Source organism: Apium graveolens, chromosome 7 (assembly GCF_009905375.1).
Source record: "Apium graveolens cultivar Ventura chromosome 7, ASM990537v1, whole genome shotgun sequence".
Taxonomy (NCBI): domain Eukaryota; kingdom Viridiplantae; phylum Streptophyta; class Magnoliopsida; order Apiales; family Apiaceae; genus Apium; species Apium graveolens.
In genome coordinates this window covers 2,431,514-2,442,575 of record NC_133653.1, presented here as the reverse complement: position 1 = coordinate 2,442,575, position 11,062 = coordinate 2,431,514, and the positions used below count along the sequence as shown (strand labels likewise).

Here is an 11,062-nt window from a genome sequence, read left to right as displayed (position 1 = left end):
ACATTTGTCTTTTTCCTCCCAGAAGTGAGATGATGCCTGATTGGGAGAGCAAGTATACAATTTTTCCAAAATGCCGCCCATATAAATTTTCGCCATACACATGCCTTACCTCGAATACTATCCGACTTTGAAAATTAGTTACTTTCTAGACCTGAAAACTCCTAAAGAGATGTTGTGACATACACATTCTTTACCTCAAATACTATTCGACTTTGAAAATTAGTTACTTTCTAGACATGAAAACTACCAAATTTCGATCAAAATCTATGAAATTTGTTACACAATTGTTTCCTTAGGCATTTTCTTTTCTCCACAGTAGAAACTTTAAAGAGAGTTGTGGTCCAGAGAGCATGGCACTATCTAACATTTCATCTTCAACAGGGGCGGCAAAAAGTCAGCAATCCAGCTGCCTCATTCAAGACATAATATTGGACTAGAAACCACAGAATGGAGCTTCAAGGTCCCTACATCTCCAGCTCACTCTTCTTTAACCTTCGATTATGTCGACCTTAATGCAGCACAGGCATGTAATTGCACATTGATTACAGAACCTCATATGCCGACAAAGTCCCACAAATACACAATGTGCTGGTCTTCAATGTATATGCCCTTTCTCTTGGGATACATATAAATAGACTTTTCATCAATACACCAAAGCAAAGAAAAAAAGAGGGTCTTTTTCAGTTCTCCTCTGGATGGCTTAGTAGTGTGTTCAACATCATTATCCGAATAAATTAACCCTATCAGGACTTGTCTTTACGGACATTTTATCGGGTTACTGAGAAAAAATAACTCAGATTAAAATACAATTCCTGAAGTTGCTCATTTTGATCTGAATAAGTATACAGATCTACAAAATTTGCTATTGGCCTTGTTCATTGAAATGAGACCATGCTTATAAAGACGGACAAGCCAAAGAATGTTAGCCATAGAATGTTAGCAATATGACTTGGAGAAGAGCACTATAATTTGCAAATCTCAATTCAATGACATTAGGATGCAAAATCATATTTCTACCTAATTCTTCTTTCTGAGCTTTTGTTCTAGCAGGTTTTTCCGGTTGATAATCTTACCAAGATTGACCAATGTTACGGGAATAATGGTTGATAATATTTTTTTGGTCTCACATATTGTGCCAATATATGAATGACTTACTATGAAACTGACGCATGAGCAGTTAAGAACAATAAGTGTATACAAGAAGTTCATGAACACAAACATCTTCTTAGCGTTAGCCATTTTTGGAGGAACAGATTGCTGCCACCCGTAAATGACTGCGAAAAACATAAACATTAGTAACCTAATAGAAAAATGCCTAATTTTCTTATCATAATATGGACTATGGATGCCTGCTTGCTACATCTTGAACCAGCAATCATCAAAGCTGTCTGAACGAAGAATATAAAGTACCCAGGATAGAGACCCTGTTACATGGAAATGAACAACTCAATCAGTCAGATTAATTTAGTAAAATTTGACAATTAAGTACGTAGGATAAACACGTTCAATGAACAAGCTGTATAGAGCAAATAGTACAACATAAACTTTTTCTTTAGAGGAAGAAGAGCCTACATTCAGGCTATACGGATACATTTAGGATGATCGAGAAAGTGATGATGTCTTTTAGGAAGCACCATGCTACCAATCTTCCCCTTCTTGGTTTATTGTCATATCAGATAAAAGATTTATGTGGGAACAACTTACATGCCGTAGAGCACTGATAGTCTGTGTAGCCAGCAACTGGAAGAAACCAGGTTTCCTCCCCTTCTGAACGAGTCTTTCATAAACATCTAGAGAAAACACACATATATTACTAAAGATTAAGTTTATTCATGCTTGAATGTAATCCTCCTGCATAAGTGAGGAGTTGCTTGACCAGTTCGCTGACTTACTTATGCGGGCTCTGGAAACAATGGAATCTTTGCCAACTCAATGAATCTACATTTTTTGTACGGTCCCATTTGGGTTTGGGTGGTGAAGAGTCTGTCCATCCACTGAAACCCAGACCAGAAATAATGATAGAAGATTCCAATATGGACCAAATGAAATAATATTTTCAACGTGTACTAAAGCCAACCATGTATTGGTAATAAATTCGTTTCCAGAAGCCCCATTCTTGATACACAGGTTCAGCAAAACGAGTCAGTGGGAACCGTAGTACAAGGTATAAGTACGAAACCATGCATATGGCAGCTTGGAGAATTGCTCTGAGTGCTGGTGAATATGGATATGAGGATTGCCTCCCATCTGAAGGCGTCCAAATCTAATTGTGAAGAATAAATAAAACGGGCTTATAAAAACATAAATACAGTACGGTATCTTCGATAAACTGAAAAAACCTGAATTACATGGGATGACGGTTGGTATGTCATACACATTGAAACAAATCTTTATTTATCTCCATTTAATCTCCATCCTCCATTTAATCTCCAGCAAACCATTTTGGTTTTCTAGCTAGCACCATCAAGTATCCAGCAATAAATGCAGGCACCACTCCACAGCCGTATCCAATCACAGATCAAGGATTGCACGACAGATCAAGGATTCTCAGCCTAGGAAACGGGTGTTCTATCTTAGAACGGATGTTCATAAGACCATGAAACTTATTAAATTTCAGAACAAGAACTTGTAGATTTGGAAGAGCTTCCAAACACTGCGGGAATGTATCATTTATTTGATTAGACTGTAACAGAAACACATCTAGAGCGGTAGAAGAACAGGGGGGGGGAGACTATAGACACCCACTCTAAAGTTGTACATATTGGCGATGACCAAGACTCGGAGTTAACCAAGTCAGGTCTGGCACACATTGACTGGTTGTGCATGTAGATTAGGTATGATAATATGCTGGGTGCCCAACTAAGCAGGATTCTATCACAATTTTACAGAAACTGGGCGTCTTGTCTGCCACAGAGGCCAATGTTATCAAAAGTTGTTGCACTCTCCGGATCACTAATAGAGTGTCTAGCATAAGGACTCAACCGTGCAGAAGTGAGACATTATTAATCCTAACAACCATGGAACATAATTAAGATATACTCGTGACAACGATAGCATATATTAATATATTACGCACACATATATTGATAGGCCTACACCAAAAATCTAGATTTCTTGAAGGCCTATGAAATTTATAATCTGTATGATTTAGCAGGAATTTGTCAATTGGACAACATCCATCAGGCCATTTACAGTTCATTAATAAGGCCATGTATTAATTTTTAATATTTAGTAGAAATGAACTCCTTAGAATTGGTAAGGCTGATGACCCGGTGTAAGATTAGAAACATGCGCTTGGATATCATGTGCTCGATTGATATTTGGAACAAAGTAGTCAAAAGGTCAATATAAATTGCAATCACTTTGCTCAAAATAATTTGAAGCTTTGCTTCATCAGGAATTCAACTCATAAACCATTTAATCCGATTTTCTTCATGAGTTTACCAAACAAAAGATTAAAGATAACATGTAGTAAGTACCTCCAAATTACATAGTAAAATCACGATGTTAATAAAAGTAGGGGTACATGCCTGTAATACCACGTCTGACCACCCGACTGACATCAACGAATTCAAAAAGATGCTGCAAACCCAGTCACGCATAATTATATTGCGCTTGTTCCAACAATCGAAATATAGTTCACCAAAATACTGAGCTGCAAAAGGAAGTTAATGCCCATTGGCTAATAGAATCATCAGACACAGAGAAGAAACAAATGGAAATATTATTTCAGAATTATAGACTACATGATATGACAGTTAACATGATATAAAAATTACAGAAAATCTTTAGTATCGCCATTTAATCTCCATCCTCCTGATCTTGAGGCCCAATTCCCTTCCAATTATACCAGCAAACCATTTCGGTCTTCCTGCTACCAACATGAAGTATCCGATAATAAATGCAGGTACCACTCCACACCCATATCCAATCACCACAGCTTCCCAAGTAAATCCACCAAAAAAGTAATCATCATCTTCTTCTTCTTGAGCCGCATTATCACACCCATCCCCTTTCTTCGTCTTAAAATCATGTTCACACAGTTTGGACAAGGGACGTCCGCACAGCCCCAAGTTACCAACATAGCTATCATTTTCAAACGTATTCAATTGTGGCCCTACTGGAATAGGGCCTCTGAGTTGGTTGAAAGACAGATTTAGACGTGCAAGTGTATTCAGACTAGAGAGCTGATCAGGAATTTCTCCTTCAAGTCGGTTGTATGACAGGTCTAGTGACTCTAACATTAACAATTTCCCGGTTGAGGATGGTATGTGGCCAGTGAGATTATTGTGAGATAAATTGAGATATCGAAGGGACACTAGATTTCCAATGAATTCATCAATCTCCCCTTCAAAATTGTTCCCCGACAGGTCAATAGTTGTAAATACAGTCAAGATTCTTACAAACTCAGTCTCTACTCCCTTGATTACTAGACTCATTGAATCACTGTAATAGGTGTCGTCCCCCATGTACTTGCGCTCTGTTTTATCCACGTCACCATTCATCATAGCCTTGAAGTTTTTGAAGTATATTGACGGCAGTGGACCCGAAAACTCATTGTACGACAGATCAATGATTCTTAAGCTATGAAATGGGCGTTCCACCTTAAAAATCGTGATAATAATACCATGAAACTTATTTGATTTCAGCACAAGAACTTGGAGATTAGGAAGAACTTCCAAAAATTGTGGGAATGTATCACTAATTTGATTATTTCCAAGATCAAGAACTCGTAAACTATCAAATTCAAGAAAAGAAGAAGGAACTCTTCCTTCTAATTTATTTCCGTTCAAATTTATAGTTTCCAGAGAACGGAAATTTGTGAAGTTTGCTGGAAGGCTCCCCTGAATGTTATTCATCCGTAGATCAAACACTAAGAGACTCGTCAATCGCGTTCGACAACTGGGGAGTACACCACTCAACTTGTTATGAGACAAATTGAGTACCTCAAGATAGCTTGAATTACAGATTAACTCGGGCAATGATCCGTTAAGCTTATTGGACTGGAGATCAAGGTACTGAATGCTATTCCAAGGTAGTTGCTCAAGACCACCGATTAGCTTGTTGTGAGAAACATCCAGATACCAACTCACTGACCCAATCCAATCAGGAATTTCCCCTTCAATATCATTGTTTGATAGGTCTACATAATCCAATGAGATCTCTGCATCTTTTGAAAAGTGTGGGAACTCTTTCATGTTGCAAGATGACAATCCCAATGTGGAAAGTGTAGGAGGGAGTGGGCTCATAGATGTGCTTCTCACTGAGAGAAAATGGTTATGAGAAAGACCAAGATATTCGAGGGATTCAAGGGGTGAAAACATACTCATGTTCAAAACACCAGTGAAATTGTTTGATGAAAAATTAAGGCGAGTGAGGTTCACAAGTTGAGAAATTGATTGTGGAATGGATCCACTAAAATTGTTAGAATTGAGGTATAAATATCTTATATTTGCTATATGTGTTAAAATTGGGCCATTGAGAAGTGTTAAAATTGGGCCATTGAGATTATTGCGGCCCAAGTCCAAGTAAGTAAGTTGAATCAGGTATACCTCCGTGATTGAAGTTTATCCCATAAAGAGAAAGGTATTGGAGAGTAGCACTACTTCCCCACTTAACTTTGGGTAATACTCCTTTTAGATCTCTATTATCACCGAGGTGTAGAAACTCTAAGTTGGGAAGGTGGAAAACCTCTTGGGGTAATACTCCGTGTAAACCAGTATTCATAAGGTTAAGAACCCTTAAGGAAGTAGATAAATTAAAGGGTAAAACAGAGGAGATGTTAACTCCTTCAAGATTAAGCACTCTCAGTTGAGTTAAATTCTGTAGGAGTGATTTGAACACTTCATCTTCGAGTTTAACATCATTGTTGTAACTGAGATCAAGTGAGACCAGTTTATGCAAGTGAGAGATTCTTGAGGGAACTCCATATAAACCAGTATACCCAAGGTTAATAACTTCTAGGGAAGAAGACAAATTCATGGGTAAAACAGAGGAGATGTTAACTTCATACAGATTAAGCACTCTCAGTTGAGTTAAATTCTGTAATAGTGATTTAAACACTTCCTCTTCAAGTTTAGCATTATAGTTGCGGCCGAGATCAAGTGATGCCAGTTTATACAAATGAGAGATTCTAGAAGGAACTCTACCTGGAAACAGAGTACGAGAGAGGTTGAGATGTGTCAAACCTTTTGCAAAGAAACCGAATTCCTGTGGGAACTGATTGGAGATTGAAAAGTCGTTATGAGAAAGGTTGAGGAACTGGAGATAAGAGAGCTGGAAGAGAGTGCTGTTAGGAAGAATGGCTCCTTCCAGCCCACTGCAACTTAAATCCAGTCCGATCACGTCCCCTGTCTTGTGGTCGCAGGTAACTCCGTCCCAGATGCAGTAATCAGAACTCATGCTCCAGTTCATCGTCTTTGGATGCGAATGAATACTATATTCACTGTCGTCGTAAGAATAATAGATGCAATCTGCAGGAGCACTAATAGTCAAGCTTTTCTTGAACTGGAACAATGCTGTTTTTTGCTGTATAGGACTTAAAGGAGCAACAAGGTGGTGTTGCAAGAAGATGATCATCACAATGATTGCGAAATAACTGGTGATGAAATTACTCATTATCATTTTGGCTTTAAAAATTTTGGTGGAGAGATAGTTTGTAAAATGTTGTACTAGCTGATAGTTCTTCTTTAATACTGCAATGGAAGCACTTCAAGAATCGAAAGATGATGGAAATGACTCTTTGGGAGCTACTTTGAAGATGGACTGCAATTTCAGTAAAATGAAAGAATAATGAAACTTCTAGGAAATTTCTCAAACTTTGTTTCTTCAATTAAACCAATTCGATCAATATCTACCCGGTAGAAAATGGGCTAGAACTTCATAATGTGTTTATCAAACTTAAACAAATAATTTTTTTTGTTAAAAATCATAATCTAAATTTTCTGAGATACAAAATCAATAGGCCAGCTGATAGAAACATCCTTGAGATTTCAATTCTTTTCTCTAATGCATTTGCTTATAGTTAGGTCGGACAATCATAAGTTATAGGGCTGCAATAGAAGCACTCTTAGGGTAGTAGAAGACGAAGATAAGGATTTTGAGAACTGAAAGATGACGATTAATGCGAATGAGTCTTTGAGAGTGAATTTTGGGGCTGGAATGTTCAAGAACAGGAAAGAGATAAAGCAGTTCTCTGAACTTTCTTAAACTTTTGTGTGTTGATGTTTGGGCCAGTCAAGTTGGTTATATAAGAAATTGCTTGTATACAACTGGGGCATGAAGTACTTTCTAACCCCATGTGTTAGACTTAGTCAAGTTGGTTCTCTTGAAAGCGAAAAATCCAACTTAATACTCAGTTGGACTTAGTCTTCACTTCCAAATTGACAAACTAGCTGCTAATTATGTATGCCATGTCCCATGTGTGTATGATTTCCTTCTTTCAAAACAGTCCATGCAGCGGGGTCATTTTTAGATACTAGCTCACAGACCACAGTCTTTTCTTTCAATCGCATGCAGCAGAGGACGAAGACCTAGACTTTTGAAGCTGGAATTTTCTGAATTTTCTGAACTTTCTTAGACCTTCGTCTCTTCTGGTACAAAAAGCAATTCAATATCTACTGTGCAAAATGGGCTAAAAATGAGTTTCAGTGACCTTCATAATGTTTTATGAAAATAGAAAATTCTTAATTTATAAATTCGTACATACTCCTTTTTGAAATTTAAAGTAAAGACAATTTGTTACTCGTGTTGGAAGAAATAATTTGAAATAGTCTAATAAGTACTGAGTTTGACAAAAAATGGACATGAAGTATTAAAGACTTGTTTAGTATTAAAAAATGGATTGAGTTGTTTGTTCCAGTTGAGTTTATGCAGAGAGGTCATTTATCCTGGGGTCGATCCGACCCTTCTTGTCCAAAAGAGTACATGAAGAGGGGTCAGTGTAGATGAATTGTAGTCCATTTACTAATATGCTGAAATGGAATGCAGAGGGGTCAGTGTAGATGAATTGTAGTCCATTTACTAATATGCTGAAATGGAATGCAGAGGGGGTCAGTGTAGATGAATTGTAGTCCATCTACTAATCTACTAATAACCCAAGAAATTTAATTCAGAAACAAATTTTTACTTGTTAAAGCCAGTAAGATGGCTAATTTTTTACTAATGTCTATGTGGGAGGGGCACCTTTATTGTGTTGTGGGAGGCGAAAACGAAGAACAAGACTTTGAGAAACAAAGTGTTTCTGAAATCCACTTTGGAGCTGGAATGCATCTCTCTCAACCGTTTTTAACATTCTTTCTTCGAGTAATACCAGTACAATATCTATTGTACAAAAAGGGCCTGAATTGAAAAATTAATTTTTTTGCACAAGCAACGAAGCACTTCACAAAAATTGCAAACTATTATTTAAAGTGTCTAACAGTCACCTTGCTATTGACAAGATATGAAATCTCGACTTTAGGGAAATGGAGCAAGAGATTTCATTACATAAAGAGGTCTTTTAATAGTTAAAACCATTTCCCCTGTTAAATATGAAATGATATACTCTCACCGTGTACGTTATGGCCATATACTTTAAACTACCTCATATTCTTTTGTCTGATGCATTTGTATAGTTTTTAGGTGCACACATATTTGAGCACTTTTAAAGAGCAATAGTAGATAGAAGACCAAGACTTTAAGCTTAATTGTCACATTTAAAGCGGTAGAGCACCGGGGCAAGGCGGGGCAACTATTGACACCGGCTCTAAAGTTGGATGTATTGACAAAGACCAAGACTTGGAGTAAACCAAGTCAAGTCAGCTATAAAGTTGTGATAATTTGTAGGGTACTAAAGTGACACCTTTTCCACAATAGTCCATGCAGAGGGGGTCATATCAAACTGCCGAGAGTCTTCCGTCCAAAGCCTGAAATGTGCATGACATTGATGAGGACGAAGACTTTGAGAAGTCTTTGACAGCTACTTACAAAATCTCAATGCAGCTTCCAAGAAAGCAAAGAAATCTTTTACAATAAATTTATATGTATATTAACTATAAGAAGAATAAGTTGGAAAAAGGATTATGTTCTCAGATGAACTATGACATGTTTAATACAAGTAAAAATATGAAGATGCAGAAAACTTGATCTTCATGCTCTGCCTAGATAATAACCAATATGGGTTTGTAATTTGAGAAGTAAATGTTGATGCGAATGAGCCAGTGGGAGCTACTTTTGGAGCTAAGAAAGTTACACTGAGTTCTCTACATCTTAAATGCAAGAACTACCGGCTAACAGACAGTTGAGAGTCTATTTCTTCATATTAATGATATAGCTCAACCAAATATTTATGAACATCCATGAGATTAGTCTATCTACTAATTATGGGAGTGTTTAGGTAAAATAGGTGGTCTGCAATATAATCACTTTTAGATAATCTAAATAACCTCTTCAGTTGAGATCGTAATTGTATAAGGGAAATTATCAGTGTAACATATTAATTCATAGTATATTATGTTGGAGTTGCTTGTTCCACTTGAGTTGATGCAGAGAGGTCATTTGTATTAGCTGATAGTTTTTCTACATCTACATATTCATACACAGACCACAGTACATAATTAGGTATGAGTTGCCTTTTTCAATAGAGTTGTCCATAAGAGTCCATGTAAGGGGATCATTTTAGATAAATTGTAGTCTGTATACTAATATGTGGACTGCGATAGAAGCTGTACAGTAGAAGACAAAGACTTAGAAGGTTGGAATGCAATTTCAAGAAAAAGGACAGAAAATAATGAAATATGAAATTTCACGTACAAAGTGGGCTAGAATGGATGAAAAACATCCCCTATGAAGTAAACTCTGTCATTTCCGTCAAATCTTAATTAAATTAGCAAGTGTCTCTAGTCTGCAAAAATCAAACAGATTAATCTCCTTTTATGTATATATTGACAATTAAGAGAAGATTTAAAGATGATTAATGTATAAGAAACATTAAAAAATTGACAAACAAGAATCTTTAAGATGTTATACGAGATAGACATAGTGAAGATAGTTTTACATGATCTATATGTTAAATGTTTTACAAGTATGTGAAGATAAATTATAGTCTTTCTACTAGTATGTGAGCACTACAATACAAAGACAAAAACATGAGAACTGAAACATGATGTAGACCTAATTTGCTATTCCTAATTTCTGTTTAGGAGGTACCAAAAAATGAGAATTGAAACATGATGGGAATGAGTCTGTGAGAGCTACTTTGAAGATGGAACACATACTACACTACAAAACTGGCTAGAAATGCGTAACTATTAGTGCTGTATTTACTATTCCCAATTACTGTTTAGGAGGTACTTTGATATTATACATTTTTATTAATGCATGGTACATTAGGTACGAGTTGCTTGTTTCAATAGGGTTGATCATGCAAAGAGGTCAGCTTAAGTTGCTGATAGTTTTTCTCTGATGCATGTATAGTCAGGTCTGACCCTGATTGTTCAACAAAATCAATGCAGAGGGGTCATTTTAGATGAACTGTAGTCTGTGTACTAATATGTGGGCTTCAATAGAAGACGAAGATAAAGACTTTAGGAACGGAAAGATGATGAGAATTAGTGTTTTGCTACATTGAAGCTGGATGGAAATTACAACAAGAAGAAGAAGAAGAAATCAACCAAATTGTCTACACTTTCTTAAGAGCTTTGTTTCTTCAAGTAATTAAAACCCCAACATATATGGCACAAAATGAACTAGAAATGTGTTTCGTCCTTAAAATAGCTTTCAATGATGTCGGATAAATTGATAACCATTTTATTAAAAACCTTATTATAAGCTCTGTTAGAATTCAAACCCTTTTTTAAAATAATAATTTTATTTTGAATTGTGGATTGTCACCATGCAAAGTCAGATGTGTAATAATTATAATTACTTTAATCCAAAATAATCTTATGCAGTTTGTTTTTTATTAAACCATACAATGCATAATGAATTAGCTAGGAGATGCATGTTTAGAGTCCATGCAGGGGTTATTTTTTAAAAAATTGGAGTCAATCTCCTGATCGGTGGGTTCTAAGAAGATCTAGTA

At 36.4% G+C, this 11,062-nt stretch overlaps 1 pseudogene; it reads right to left on the bottom strand.

Annotated features, from left to right (window-relative positions):
• Nucleotides 1-3,708: 3,708 nt before the first annotated feature.
• On the bottom strand, nt 3,709-7,227 carry LOC141671449 (uncharacterized; annotated as a pseudogene).
• Between the last annotated feature and the right edge of the window lie 3,835 nt (nt 7,228-11,062).